The following is a 16,676-nucleotide window of genomic DNA, read 5'->3' on the forward strand; positions in this document are numbered from 1 at the left end:
TCCTTTTTATATAGGACTTTTTAATTTATATTTCAAATGTTATTCCCTTTCCTGGCTTCCCATCCATAAGCCACTTATACCATTCTCCCTCCCCCTTCTTCTATGCTGGTGTTCCCCCTCTCCAAGCACCTCCTCTTCCCACCATGACATTCCCCACACTGGGGGTTCTAACCTTAGAAGGACCAAGGGCTTCTTTTTCTACTGCTGCCCAACTAGTCCATCCTCTGCTACATATGCAGCTGGAGCCATGGGTCTGTCTATGTGTACTCTTTGGGTAGTGATTTAGTTCCTGAGAGCTCTGGTTGGTTGGTATTCTTGTTCTTATGGGGTTGCGAGCCCCTTCAGCTCCTTCAAACCTTTCTATACTTCCTCCAGTGGGGACCACATTCTCTATTCAACGGTTTGCTGCTAGGATTTGCCTCTGTATTTGTCATGCTCTGGCAATGCCTCTTAGGAAACAGCTATATCAGGCTCTTATCAGTGTGCTCTTCTTGGCTTCATCAATATTGTGTACGTTTGAAGGCTGTATATATGCTGGATATGCTGGATCCTAAGGTGGGGCAGGCTCTGAATGGTCGGTCATTCTTTCTGTCTCTGCTCCAAACTTTGTCTCCATATCTCCCCCTATGAATATTTTTATTCCATTTTTTAGGAATGACTGAAGCATCTGCACTTTGGTCGTCCTTCTTCTTGAGCTTCATGTGAGGACTAATATCGAATATATACAATGAACTCAAGAAGTTAGACTCCAGAGAGTCAAATAACCCTATTAAAAATAGGGTACAGAGCTAAACAAAGGATTCTCAGCTGAGGAATATAGAATGGTTGAGAAGTACCTAAAGACATGTTCATCATCATTAGTCATCAGGGAAATGCAAATCAAAACAACCCTGAGATTCCACCTCACACCAGTTATAATGGCTAAGATCAAAAATACATGTGACAACAGATGCTGGTGATGATGTGGAGAAAGAGGAACACTCCTCCATTGTTGGTGAGATTGCAAGCTGGTACACCCACTCTGGAAATCAGTCTGGAGATTCCTCAGAAAATTGGATATAGTACTACCTGAGCACCCAGATATACCACTCTGGGGCATATACCCAAATGATGCTCCAACATTTAACAAGGACACGTGCTCCACTATGTCCATTGCAGCCTTATTTATAGTAGCCAAACCTGGAACAAATCCAGATCCTTTCAACAGGGGAATGGTAGAGAAAATGTAGTAAACCTACTTTGCTTTCTGTTACTGTGAAAACATCACCATCAAAAGCACTTTGGTGAAGAAATGGCTTATTTCAACTTATACTTCCAGATCATAACCCATCATTGATGGTGGAAGAACCTCAAGGGAGAAACATGTATGCAGGAACAGAAATCATGGAGAAACTCTGCTTTGTGGCTTGCTCACTGGCTCATGACAAGGTAACATTCCTATACAGTCAAGGCTTACCTGCACAGTAGCAAGGTAACTTCTACATCAATCATAAAATAATACAATCTCTTTCAGACATGGCCAATGACCAAATTAATTATGGTGATTTTTCAATTTAGTGACTTTAGATTGGGCTAAGATAATATAAAAACTAGCCAGAACCTATAGACTCAGATTATCTGACCCAGCTCTCAGATCTTAGTTTTTCTCTGCTGCCTTGAGAACATCTAAACATATTGTCAATAAGTAGTGCTGATTATAATCTAGTCAAATGAACTATGGCTTAATTTCAAACTAACTCTAAGCATCTCTGTGAGAGGGCTTATTACAGGAATACTGTTGCTGATTAACCAAATTACATAAGGAAAAAAAGGACAAAGAAAACACAGATGGGCAGAGAAACTGAAGATCACTCTTTTCTTTTCCTAAATCAATATTCTGAATTTTGTGCCCCTTTCAAGATTCTACCTTAAATTTTTCTAACTGATTATTTATGCATCTGTCACATGCAAAAATAATGTTTATGGAAAAATATTTTACTCTATGAAAAACATTAGAAAGTATAAATAGAATACTGCACAGAGTCTAATTCATGTGTGTGCCTAACACAACTCTTTCTTGGCTAAAGTGTCAAGAGAGACTATACTCATGTAATTGTATCTTGGAATGAGGTGTTCGTAGGACAAACTGTGGGAGGAAATGACTATGTTGTACCTAAATGGCATGTATACCAAAGGAAGAAGAGAGAAGTCACTTAGAATGTAAAACACAACTGAAAATTAATATAAAAATAAATCATGAAAGGTGGACAGCTATTTTCTACTCCTTTTTTCCCGTGACCCCTTTTCTCTTTTGTTGAGCCATGTGTTAAACCAGATTACTTATCAATCAAAAGGTCATAGAATAATTACATAAAAAAATAGTCCTTTATGCAAGACTATTTCTACTACTTAATTTTTGGTAGAAAGTAATAACATGTTCTAAATTCATAGTGTTAGGGAAGAAATTCAAAGCAATTACAAAATATATTAATTATATACATGCCATGCAAATAAAAAAGTCTTTCAAATTGATCTGTACCTGCCATCTACTTTTTGTTCTTTTGTTTCTTCCTAGAGTTGACAGTGAATCTCATCTCAATTCCAATGTTCTGATTCTGGTTTCAGAGTTGGAAGAAGCAGCGATCTTCCATTATACTTTCAAAACGTTCAGTTTAGTGAGCTAGTCTTCTTAAATGCAATTAGATAACAAAGATAATTACTTCATCTGTACATATAAGGAATTATTGATCTTTCTAGTTCATAGTTTTAAATTGTGCTCTGTTGTAAAGAATGAGTCTTTGTCCAGAATCTCAGCAAAGTCAATGAAGGCAAATTATCTCGTTCTTTCCATTTTACACTATTTAGTTATACACATTACATTTTTCGAATCAGACAAATTATCCTATTCACCTGAAGAATAAACATCTCATGAAATAAATCTATACTTAGGTAACATTAAGTAAATAATATAATTTTTACATATAGGCTAATATAACATAATTTTATGACAGTAATCATAATCATTTTGGTATGCTCCAATAATACTTGATGTATAATTTCATTCTTAATTACTTTTATTCCACCCAGAAAACATTTATATATTAAAATTGCTCTCATTAAAGTTGAGAGAATATATTAATGAACACATTTTGTGTCACATCACATGGTAGTCACTGTAAAAATATTTTAATTGAAAAAATTTACATTTTTTCAAATTATAGAATTTATTTTATTTAATGATCAAATAGGTTAATGACAATATTCACTTATATAAATCATTCTCTCTTTTAATAAGAGTATGAGTGCTAGAGATCATGCTGAGGTCAGTTGGAAATAGATTTTTTGGGTGGAGGATGGCATAAGAAATGAGAGGCTCATTTAAGGAGTCTGGTGCTTCAAGAAAGTGCTTTGTGGCTCAGTTGGCTGCCAATTCTGGATTTGTATCCATTTTAATTCCTTGGCTTTTGCTCAGAGTATCAGAGGATGTTTATATTCTAATGTAGATGAAAGGGAAACAGGCACAGAGCCAGGCAGGCACATGTCATTATTATAAATCAGATGCTATCTGAGAAACTGACCTCTTCCTAGCCAGTTATATTATCTTATTAATCTAACCTATATGAAAAAGATATACCACAATCTGAAGGTGCCTTAGAAATATTTAATTACACTTAATTTCATAATTTTATGTAACAGTTGGCTATTAGGTGTTTAACAATAGTGGTCATATAATCTTACTTGAAAGTATGAATTAACTTCTCTGCTTTACATTAGTGACACTTACCATGTATTTTTCTAAATACCTTTTGGTTTGCTCTATTGGACTGCAAATTGGACAATGAGAGTTGGTGCTCAACATTGTATCAGGCTTTGATACCTGGCTTAGGCTCCAACAGGTATAAGAAGGAAACATGTTCCACTATGTTTACAGCCGTCTTATTAATAATAGTCAAAAGCTGGAAAGAACCCAGATGCCCTTCAATAGAGGAATGGATACAGAAAATGTAGTATATCTACACAATGGAGTACTACTTAGCTAATAAAATCAATGAAATTCTTAGGCAAATAGATGGAACTAGAAAATACCATCCTGAGTCAAGTAACCCAGTCACAAAAGAACACATATGGTATGCACTCACTGATAACTGGATATTAGCCCTAAAGCTCAGAATATCCAAGATACAATTCATGGACCACCTGAAGCTCAAGTAGAAGGAAGACCAAATTGTGGATGCTTCAGACCTTCTTACAAGGGGAACAAGATTCTCATGGGAGGAAATGCAGAGACAAAGTGTGGAGCAGATACTGAAAGGGCATCCAGAGACTGCCCCATATGGGGATGCATCCCATATACAGACACCAAACCCAGACAATATTGTGGAGGCCAAGAAGTGCATGCTGACAGGAGCCTGATAGAGCAGTCTACTGAGAAGTTCTGCCAGAGGTTTACAAATACAGAGGCAGATCTGAACAGCCACGCATTAAACTGAGAACAGGGTCCCGGAGGTGTTAGAATAAGGACTGAAGTAGCTGAAGGGGTTTGCAAACCCATAAGAAGAACACACTATCAAACAACCACACACTCCCCCACCCCACCCCAGAGCTCCCAGGGAGGAACCAACCATCCCAAGAGAACTCGGAAATGAATCTATGGCCCCATCCACAAATGTAGCAGAGGATGGCCTTGTTGGGTATCAATGGGAAGAGAGGCCCTTGATCCTGTAAGGCTTGATGTCCCAGTGTAGGGAAATGAATGGTGGAGAGGTGGGAAGGAGTGGGTGGATGGATGAGAGAGCACCCTCATATAAGCAGGGGGTGGGTTTCTGAAGAGAAAAGCAGGAAATGAGATAATATTTAAAATATAAATGAAAAATGCAATTAAAAAATCAGGGGAGCACTAGAGTAAGAATGACTAAAGAGTAGCAAGTGCTATAGAAGCTGCATTGTTAGGTGTAGGAAAAAAGGTTCATGAAGTAGAATATATGGTAACAGGACAACAGCAGAAACAACAACAAAAACTTGAGAAATTCCATGGGCTCCCGCCAGGACTGAAACAAAATTACAAGAATGGTAGGAAACACTGCCCTAGAATAAGGGAGAGGCATCCTTGGTCTTATAATAAAGCTTGGATTAATATTAGCAATCATTCTTTTTTTATGTATTGAGAATAACATTAAACACAGTATCTTTGAGGATCCCGAAATTTCTCATTTTATGTTAAACAAATCAGTACCTGAGTATTACTTCTGCAATTGTATACACGTGGGATGATCTCCTAAACAGAGAAACCCCTGAGTTTGGTTGTGAAGGAGTTTTATCGTTGAGACAATTGCGGAAGGAAGACCTGCTCTAAATGTGCACAATAGGGCCCTTTGGGCTGGAATCCTGGAGAATGCAAGCTGAGTACCAGAATTACCAGTTTTCTGTTTACTGTTTAAAGATGCAATGCAATAAGCTGACTTCTATACCTGCTGCCCTGCCATGTTCATCACGATTATTCATACTTACAGCACCCCCAAAACCCATTCCTTCTTTAATTTGTCAGTCATAGAAAAGTACCTTGTGCAGCCCTGGAGATAACATTGGGAAAAAGCATAGACGTTACTGTGATCCATCTTTTTTTTTCTCCACCTTTATTAAATTGGGTATTTCTTATTTACATTTCAATTGTTAGTCCCTTTCCTGGTTTCCAGGCCAACATCCCCCTAACCCCTCCCCATCCCCTTCTATATGGGTGTTCCCCTCTCCATCCTCCCCCCATTACCGCCCTTCCACCAACAATCCTTAACTCAATATAAGTTACTCCCTCGTACCATGTCAGGAGGAGAATGACTCTCTGGTTTCATTTACCATTTTCAGAGAAAGTATCCTGTATATTCCAAACAATGTAAGCCCACTGATTGCCCTGGCTCTTTTGTTCTCACTCACAGATGTAAGGCAGTGTGGATTTCCCAATGATGTGTTCTGGTTTTGTTATAGACTTTCATACTTCCTTAAGTGTAAGTATTCACACATAGATTAATTTGATATCTATCTAAATGGATGTTCTATTTTACATAATCATTTGGAAAAATTTAAAATTCTGCTTCCCAATTGTTCTTATTTTAATTTTCCAAACATGTTTTCTTTCAAGATTGCTGCCAGAGTTTTTAACTAAGATAATCTACAAATACTGTTGACCACCCAAATGAATGGTCATCTTAAAGACAGCAGGCAAGATTTACTTTTGTTTCACTTGAAAGAACCCTGAAGAAATGGACTAGAAATTTTTATTGAGGAAAAGGAATGAAATTCTTATTGTATTGTCATGAATTGATAGCTTGTTTTATAGTAATATATTATTTGAATTTATATTCAATAGAAAGATAATGTCGTGCCATGTAGTGTATGTAGTCCTTGAATATGTAATAATCACTTTTGGGAAGAAATATCACTTCCTCAGGCTTCATATAATAACAGTGCTCATCTCTATTTCAATCAGAACCTGGAAGGCTTTTATAGATAATTGCATCACATATAACAAGATCTGTGATAGTAGAAGTAATATTTTGATCCTGGAAAGATTCTTTTTCATATTTCATATTATTGTACATACAGTTCTTACTCAATAATCTAGCATTTCTTTCTTGTAATAATGTTGAGCTAGAGAACTCCAAATCTACAATTTTCCCTTTTTAAAACAAAATTAAATTCATTCCAATACACTGGAATTAGTGTCATATTCTGGGAAAAGAATCAACTCAATATTTTTCTTAGATTGGATTTCTGTTGTACAGGTAAAACAAATTCATCAAAAGACCGCCATTGACCTTAATAGTGCCCAGATGTCCCAACAAGGAAGTTATATGCTTATCAATGCAAAGTGAATTCTTAATAATTTCTTCCCCAGAAATGCTGAGAAATCACACATTATCTTTACTGCTCTTATATAGTGCCAGGCTAAGGGAAAGTAGGTGATGCTGACAGTTTTACGCTCTTACGAATTGTTTAATATTGAGTCATCTGCTTAAAATAGCAGTTTAATTTTTCTATTATTTGTGAGCAATTACAATTTTTAAAATGTAAGGAGAAAATTTGACTGTTTAAATTGTAAGATCATTTTTAATATAGGACCTGATAAAGTATCCTCTCTATTTCAACTATAATATTACTTAAAAACAGGAAAGATTCATGGTTTTTAGAGCACTGTTATCATATTATGAGATGCTACATGAAATATTTCTACAATGCAACCAGATTTGGGGACAGACGGAGAAATACCCTCTGGCATTTTTTAAAAATATTTTATGTTGTTAAAAGAGAATTCTGTTCTGGAGGGAGGTGACAGGAAGCTCCAACATCTTCCTGCAGTTTCTACCATCTGGAATATAGCAGAAAACACCCTTCTTTTCAATGAAAACAGCTGCTTTGCATTTGCAGAGTTACAGTGCTGGCTTCAGGAAATACATGTGCATGAAGTGTTATGCACACAGATCTTGTCCATCTGTGATATGCAATATGTAGTGTATTCACTAGCATGACTTCTTCTCTCCAGGATATTTACTGAGATTGTAGTTTGTATGATGAACTTCATGTTTAACATGTGATAGAGAGTCAAGAGCTTAGGACTCTCTGGTCTATGAATATTTCAAACAGAGAACAGTAAGGAAACATTAAGAACAATCAGTTGCTTAAGATGTGGCCCAATACGTCAAGCATAAGTTTATATATTTCTCAGTTAATTCTTCAATACTTTTGGAAGATATTAAAGGTGATACTCTGTCAGTCATTAAAGTTTCCTTGAAAATTTGCTAGGGAAATACTTATGATATGTGGACCTGGAAAGCTGTGGAACTGGGGAAGCCAGTCTGGATCAAGAATGAGGTCAGGACTTGGTCGAACCTCTAAAATCTCATTCTGAGACCTACAAAAGCAGGACTAATTGCTTCCTGTCAAGGTTTATATAGAACTTGTCACACACACACACACCAGTGGAGAATACTATTAACCTGAAACTGTCTAAAGAGAAGACTAAGCTCCCCACCCACTCTCCCCAAATACAGACACTCACACTAAACTTCTACATACTGAGCTGTCCTGGGTAATCTTCACTCCCTCCAGTCTATATACCCAGAGGAGAAAACTGACCAGGAGTGACACTGATTCACTCCAAGAATTTATAAAAATAAAGGCTGTTGAGATGGTTCAGTGGTTAAGAGCACTGGATTTTCTTCCAAAGAACCTAGGTTCAAATCTCAGCATCCACATGGTGGCTCACAACCATCGTAACTCCAGTTATAGAGGATTTAGTTCTTTCTTTTGACCTTCTTAAACATGATGCACTCCCACATGGGACACAGACAGACATGCAGTTAAAATAACAATGGACATAAAAGTAAAAGAAAACAAAAAGAAAGGAAAAATTTCCCCTGATGACATGCTAGACAGTGAATACTTGACAGAGTCAGCAAAGTAGAGGACAGTCTACTTTATTAAATCCCTCACAGATGTGGAGCTTTGCAATAGCAATATTTAAAATTATATTTTTAAATGATGAAAATACAGTGATTTCTCCCCACAGCATAACACAGAGTTGACCTCTTTCTAGACATTCTAAACTTTGACATTTTCAATGTCAGGAAAAAAATTATACATATATATCATATATATATATATCAGATAGTAGAATGTAAATAATCAATAATTTGGCAAACATATTTGTTTCATTCTGTTTCATAGCATAAACTACTTGTTTGAAATCAAAATATAGTAATAGAAATATACATATTTTATATTTTTATAAAATATAAATCTTGATATGTTGAATATAGGGCTGGGCTAATAGCTGGGTATGTAAAGCCCTAGCTCTTGATACATGGGTACCTGAATTTAGTCTCCAGAACTCAAGAAAAACTCTCTGGCAGGTGACATGGGGCTAAAATTCTGGCATTGGGAAGGCAGAGACAGGAGGATGCCTAGATCTTTTCTTGGCTAACCAGGCTTGACTAATTGGGAAACATCAGGGCAGTGATAGACACTGTCTCAAAAGCAACAGAGGTGGATGCCAGGTGTTCTTCCCTAATCTGTACATGCATTCATGCATTCATGTTCACATGTGTATATATATAAACAAACACATACTCAGACACATGTGAATCTATCTGTATATAGCACAAAACCACATGCACATACACCTAAATATAGTTAAAATCCATTTAAATATATCCAATGTTTATAATAGAAAACATGTAAATACCTGTACATAATTTTATTTTTGAGTCTGATTTCAGTATGTATTCTATGATATCCCTATTAAATGTTTCTCCACATTCTTGTCACATGCATGTAACTGTATTATATTCAAATATTTAAATAGTCATAGAATATCTCCTGTGGGAATGTATTTATTCTCCATTCACCAACATTTTAGCTAATTATACTTCAATAGCTCTTCGAATTTTTGATGTTACATTGTTATTTCCATATCTTGTGAAAATTTTACTATATTAGGTCATAAAAATTTTATTGCAAATTTCCCAATACTTACACAAAATATCTTCTATGGGGTTTATATTCATTAGTGAGTTTCATCTAAACTTGAAAATTGCCGATGTTTTAAATTCATTAAAAATTTTGGTGTTAGGAAATAGAAGACCCAAATTAAGTAATTGTTTTCTCATTTAATCACAAAATTAAAAATTCTGAATTTTAAATATTGACATTTTTATTTTAAATATTTATGATAGTTGATGAGTGAAAGGACTATTTTTTTTATTTTCATAAATACACAGTCCATGAATACACATTTCATAAACACACATTTCATAAATGCACATTCCAAAAAGAATTAGCTCAACTAATGATGACTTCATAATTAGACATAGAGGGAAGTATATTTCTAACAATTTTTGAAGTGTTCTTCTGAGAATAAAACAAACAAACCAAATTGAACCAAACCAAATATTCTGTTAACATATTGGAGAAATTAGATAACTCCCCCAAAACTCTCTTTTGCATTGAAAATAATTGATGAGCAGCTCAGTAAAAATACTATCCTTACATAATTGAGAAGAGGCATGAATCATATGAAGATAGAATTATTGCTGGTATTTTATTGTACCACATTTAATCATTTGACTTTCAATCATTTTCAGACATATAACATGGTAATATTTAAAAGATAAAATTAAAAGTCAGCCCTATAAAAGCCATATTCCTATTTGTTCCATAAATCTTATTTCTATAGCATTCCCTGTCAGTATTTTGTATAGTCTTAGAGCGGTCAGAATCTCAGACTCTTCAATGGATTCAAAGAATGTCAGTAATGCTTCCGATTGTCTCCCTGCATTTTAAGGAAGAGTACTTACCTTGGCTCTTTCTGATTAGTTAGCAACCACATATTGCATCATCTGCTCATTATTTTACTGTTCAGTATCTGGTTATTGCAGTGATCCTCTATGATGAAAATTGTAGAAATTGACTAAGTTGTAAACTAAGTTTACAAACTTAAGTTAAGACTAAGTTTGTAAACTTAGTTTCGATATTTTTTTTGTCAAATAACTCTGTAATCACTCAAATGAGCTCATATTTTCTTTTTTTTTATTTATTTTTTTTATTAACTTGAGTATTTCTTATATACATTTCGAGTGTTATTCCCTTTCCCGGTTTCCGGGCAAACATCCCCCTCCCCCTCCCCTTCCTTATGGGTGTTCCCCTCCCAACCCTCCCCCCATTGCCGCCCTCCCCCCATAGACTAGTTCACTGGGGGTTCAGTCTTAGCAGGACCCAGGGCTTCCCCTTCCACTGGTGCTCTCACTAGGATATTCATTGCTACCTATGGGGTCAGAGTCCAGGGTCAGTCCATGTATAGTCTTTAGGTAGTGGCTTAGTCCCTGGAAGCTCTGGTTGCTTGGCATTGTTGTACTTTTGGGGTCTCGAGCCCCTTCAAGCTCTTCCAGTTCTTTCTCTGATTCCTTCAATAGGGGACCTATTCTCAGTTCAGTGGTTTGCTGCTGGCATTCGCCTCTGTGTTTGCTGTATTCTGGCTGTGTCTCTCAGGAGCGAACTACATCCGGCTCCTGTCGGTCTGCACTTCTTTGCTTCATCCATCTTGTCTAATTGGGTGGCTGTATATGTATGGGCCACATGTGGGGCAGGCTCTGAATGGGTGTTCCTTCAATCTCTGTTTTAATCTTTGCCTCTCCCTTCCCTGCCAAGGGTATTCTTTTTCCTCATTTAAAGAAGTAGTGAAGCATTAACATTTTGATCATCCGTCTTGAGTTTCGTTTGTTCTAGGGATCTAGGGTAATTCAAGCATTTGGGCTAATAGCCACTTATCAATGAGTGCATACCATGTATGTCTTTCTGTAATTGGGTTAGCTCACTCAGGATGATATTTTCCAGTTCCAACCATTTGCCTACGAATTTCATAAACTCGTTGTTTTTGATAGCTGAGTAATATTCCATTGTGTAGATGTACCACATTTTCTGTATCCATTCCTCTGTTGAAGGGCATCTGGGTTCTTTCCAGTTTCTGGCTATTATAAATAAGGCTGCGATGAACATAGTGGAGCACGTGTCTCTTTTATATGTTGAGGCATCTTTTGGGTATATGCCCAAGAGAGGTATAGCTGGATCCTCAGGCAGTTCAATGTCCAATTTTCTGAGGAACCTCCAGACTGATTTCCAGAATGGTTTTACCAGTCTGCAATCCCACCAACAATGGAGGAGTGTTCCTCTTTCTCCACATCCTCGCCAGCATCTGCTGTCACCTGAGTTTTTGATCTTAGCCAATCGCACTGGTGTGAGGTGAAATCTCAGGGTTGTTTTGATTTGCATTTCCCTTATGACTAAAGATGTTGAACATTTCTTTAGGTGTTTCTCAGCCATTCGGCATTCCTCAGGTGTGAATTCTTTGTTTAGCTCTGAACCCCATTTTTTAATAGGGTTATTTGTTTCCCTGCGGTCTAACTTCTTGAGTTCTTTGTATATTTTGGATATAAGGCCTCTATCTGTTGTAGGATTGGTAAAGATCTTTTCCCAATCTGTTGGTTGCCGTTTTGTCCTAACCACAGTGTCCTTTGCCTTACAGAAGCTTTGCAGTTTTATGAGATCCCATTTGTCGATTCTTGATCTTAGAGCATAAGCCTTTGGTGTTTTGTTCAAGAAATTTTTTCCAGTGCCCATGTGTTCCAGATGCTTCCCTAGTTTTTCTTCTATTAGTTTGAGTGTGTCTGGTTTGATGTGGAGGTCCTTGATCCACTTGGACTTAAGCTTTATACAGGGTGATAAGCATGGATCGATCTGCATTCTTCTACATGTTGCCCTCCAGTTGAACCAGCACCATTTGCTGAAAATGCTATCTTTTTTCCATTGGATGGTTTTGGCTCCTTTGTCAAAAATCAAGTGGCCATAGGTGTGTGGGTTCATTTCTGGGTCTTCAATTCTATTCCATTGGTCTATCTGTCTGTCTCTGTACCAAAACCATGCAGTTTTTATCACTATTGCTCTGTAATACTGCTTGAGTTCAGGGATAGTGATTCCCCCTGAAGTCCTTTTATTGTTGAGGATAGCTTTAGCTATCCTGGGTTTTTTGTTATTCCAGATGAATTTGCAAATTGTTCTGTCTAACTCTTTGAAGAATTGGATTGGTATTTTGATGGGGATTGCATTGAATCTGTAGATTGCTTTTGGTAAAATGGCCATTTTTACTATATTAATCCTGCCAATCCATGAGCATGGGAGATCTTTCCATCTTCTGAGGTCTTCTTCAATTTCTTTCCTCAGTGTCTTGAAGTTCTTATTGTACAGATCTTTTATTTGCTTGGTGAAAGACACAGCGAGGTACTTTATATTATTTGGGTCTATTATGAAGGGTGTCGTTTCCCTAATTTCTTTCTCGGCTTGTTTCTCTTTTGTATAGAGGAAGGCAACTGATTTATTTGAGTTAATTTTATACCCAGCCAATTTGCTGAAGTTGTTTATCAGTTTTAGTAGTTCTCTGGTGGAACTTTTGGGATCACTTAAATATACTATCATGTCATCTGCAAATAGTGATATTTTGACCTCTTCTTTTCCGATCTGTATCCCTTTGATCTCCTTTTGTTGTCTGATTGCTCTGGCTAGAACTTCAAGAACTATATTGAATAAGTAGGGAGAGAGTGGGCAGCCTTGTCTAGTCCCTGATTTTAGTGGGATTGCTTCAAGTTTCTCTCCATTTAGTTTAAAGTTAGCAACTGGTTTGCTGTATATGGCTTTTACTATGTTTAGGTATGGGCCTTGAATTCCTATTCTTTCCAGGACTTTTATCATGAAGGGGTGTTGAATTTTGTCAAATGCTTTCTCAGCATCTAATGAAATGATCATGTGGTTCTGTTCTTTCAGTTTGTTTATATAATGGATCACGTTGATGGTTTTCCGTATATTAAACCATCCCTGCATGCCTGGGATGAAGCCTACTTGATCATGGTGGATGATTGTTTTGATGTGCTCTTGAATTCGGTTTGCCAGAATTTTATTGAGTATTTTTGCGTCGATATTCATAAGGGAAATTGGTCTGAAGTTCTCTTTCTTTGTTGTGTCTTTGTGTGGCTTAGGTATAAGAGTAATTGTGGCTTCGTAGAAGGAATTCAGTGGGGCTCCATCTGTTTCAATTTTGTGGAATAGTTTGGATAATATTGGTATGAGGTCTTCTATGAAGTTTTGATAGAATTCTGTACCAAACCCGTCTGGACCTGGGCTCTTTTTGGTTGGGAGACCTTTAATGACTGCTTCTATTTCCTTAGGAGTTATGGGTTTGTTTAACTGGTTTTTCTGTTCCTGATTTAACTTCGATACCTGGTATCTGTCTAGGAAATTGTCCATTTCCTGAAGATTTTCAAATTTTGTTGAATATAGGTTTTTATAGTAAGATCTGATGATTTTTTGATTTCCTCCGAATCTGTAGTTATGTCTCCCTTTTCATTTCTGATTTTGTTAATTTGGACACACTCTCTGTGTCCTCTCGTTAGTCTGGCTAGGGGTTTATCTATCTTGTTGATTTTCTCAAAGAACCAACTTTTGGTTCTGTTGATTCTTTCTATGGTCCTTTTTGTTTCTACTTGGTTGATTTCAGCTCTGAGTTTGATTATTTCCTGCCTTCTACTCCTCCTGGGTGTATTTGCTTCTTTTTGTTCTAGAGCTTTTAGGTGTGCTGTCAAGCTGCTGACATATGCTCTTTCCTGTTTCTTTCTGCAGGCACTCAGCGCTATGAGTTTTCCTCTTAGCACAGCTTTCATTGTGTCCCATAAGTTTGAGTATGTTGTATCTTCATTTTCATTAAATTCTAAAAAGTTTTTAATTTCTTTTTTTATTTCTTCCTTGACCAGGTTATCATTGAGTAGAGCATTGTTCAATTTCCACGTATATGTGGGCATTCTTCCCTTATTGTTATTGAAGACCAGTTTTAGGCCGTGGTGGTCCGATAGCACGCATGGGATTATTTCTATCTTTCTGTACCTGTTGAGGCCCGTTTTTTGACCAATTATATGGTCAATTTTGGAGAAAGTACCATGAGGAGCTGAGAAGAAGGTATATCCTTTTGCTTTAGGATAGAATGTTCTATAAATATCCGTTAAGTCCATTTGGCTCATGACTTCTCTTAGTCTGTCGACATCACTGTTTAATTTCTGTTTCCATGATCTGTCCATTGGTGAGAGTGGGGTGTTGAAATCTCCCACTATTATTGTGTGAGGTGCAATGTGTGTTTTGAGCTTTAGTAAGGTTTCTTTTACGTATGTAGGTGCCCTTGTATTTGGGGCATAGATATTTAGGATTGAGAGTTCATCTTGGTTGATTTTTCCTTTGATGAATATGAAGTGTCCTTCCTTATCTTTTTTGATGACTTTTAATTGAAAATTGATTTTATTTGATATTATAATGGCTACTCCAGCTTGCTTCTTCTGACCATTTGCTTGGAAAGTTGTTTTCCAGCCTTTCACTCTGAGGTAGTGTCTGTCTTTGTCTCTGAGGTGTGCTTCCTGTAGGCAGCAGAATGCAGGGTCCTCATTGCGTATCCAGTTTGTTAATCTATGTCTTTTTATTGGGGAGTTGAGGCCATTGATATTGAGAGATATTAGGGAATAGTGATTATTGCTTCCTGTTATATTCATATTTGGATGTGAGGTTATGTTTGTGTGCTTTTTCTTCTCTTTGTTTTGTTGCCAAGACGATTAGTTTCTTGCTTCTTCTAGGGTATAGCTTGCCTCCTTATGTTGGGCTTTACCATTTATTATCCTTTGTAGTGCTGGATTTGTAGAAAGATATTGTGTAAATTTGGTTTTGTCATGGAATATCTTGGTTTCTCCATCAATGTTAATTGAGAGTTTTGCTGGATACAGTAACCTGGGCTGGCATTTGTGTTCTCTTAGGGTCTGTATAACATCAGTCCAGGATCTTCTGGCCTTCATAGTTTCTGGCGAGAAGTCTGGTGTGATTCTGATAGGTCTCCCTTTATATGTTACTTGACCTTTTTCCCTTACTGCTTTTAATATTCTTTCTTTATTTTGTGCGTTTGGTGTTTTGACAATTATGTGACGGGAGGTGTTTCTTTTCTGGTCCAATCTATTTGGAGTTCTGTAGGCTTCTTGTATGTCTATGGGTCTCTCTTTTTTTAGGTTAGGGAAGTTTTCTTCTATGATTTTGTTGAAGATATTTACTGGTCCTTTGAGCTGGTAGTCTTCACTCTCTTCTATACCTATTATCCTGAGGTTTGATCTTCTCATTGAGTCCTGGATTTCCTGTATGTTTTGGACCAGTAGCTTTTTCTGCTTTACATTATCTTTGACAGTTGAGTCAATGATTTCTATGGAATCTTCTGCTCCTGAGATTCTCTCTTCCATCTCTTGTATTCTGTTGGTGAAGCTTGTATCTACAGCTCCTTGTCTCTTCTTTTGGTTTTCTATATCCAGGGTTGTTTCCATGTGTTCTTTCTTGATTGCTTCTATTTCCATTTTTAATTCCTTCAACTGTTTGATTGTGTTTTCCTGGAATTCTTTCAGGGATTTTTGCGATTCCTCTCTGTAGGCTTCTACTTGTTTATTAATGTTTTCCTGTGTTTCCCAGAGTGTGTTCATGTCTTTCTTGAAGTCCTCCAGCATCATGATCAAATATGATTTTGAAACTAGATCTTGCTTTTCTGGTGTGTTTGGATATTCCTTGTTTGTTTTGGTGGGAGATTTGGGCTCCGATGATGGCATGGAGTCTTGGTTTCTGTTGCTTGGGTTCCTGCGCTTGCCTCTCGCCATCAGATTATCTCTAGTGTTACTTTGTTCTGCTATTTCTGACAGTGGCTAGACTGTCCTATAAGCCTGTGTGTCAGGAGTGCTGTAGACCTGTTTTCCTCTCTTTCAGTCAGTTATGGGGACAGAGTGTTCTGCTTTCGGGTGTGTAGTTTTTCCTCTCTACAGGTCTTCAGCTGTTTCTGTGGGCCTGTGTCTTGAGTTCACCAGGCAGCTTTCTTGCAGCAGAAAATTTGGTCTTACCTGTGGTCCCGAGGCTCAGGTTCGCTCGTGGGGTGCTGCCCAGGGGCTCTCTGCAGCGGCAGCAACCAGGAAGACCTGTGCCGCCCCTCTGGGAGCTTCAGTGCACCAGGGTTCCAGATGGTCTTTGGCTTTTTCCTCTGGCGTCCGAGATGTGTGTGCAGGGAGCAGTCTCTTCTGGTTTCCCAGGCTTGTCTGCCT

This window comes from Rattus norvegicus, chromosome 5 (assembly GCF_036323735.1).
Source record: "Rattus norvegicus strain BN/NHsdMcwi chromosome 5, GRCr8, whole genome shotgun sequence".
In the NCBI taxonomy this organism is placed as follows: Eukaryota; Metazoa; Chordata; class Mammalia; order Rodentia; family Muridae; genus Rattus; species Rattus norvegicus.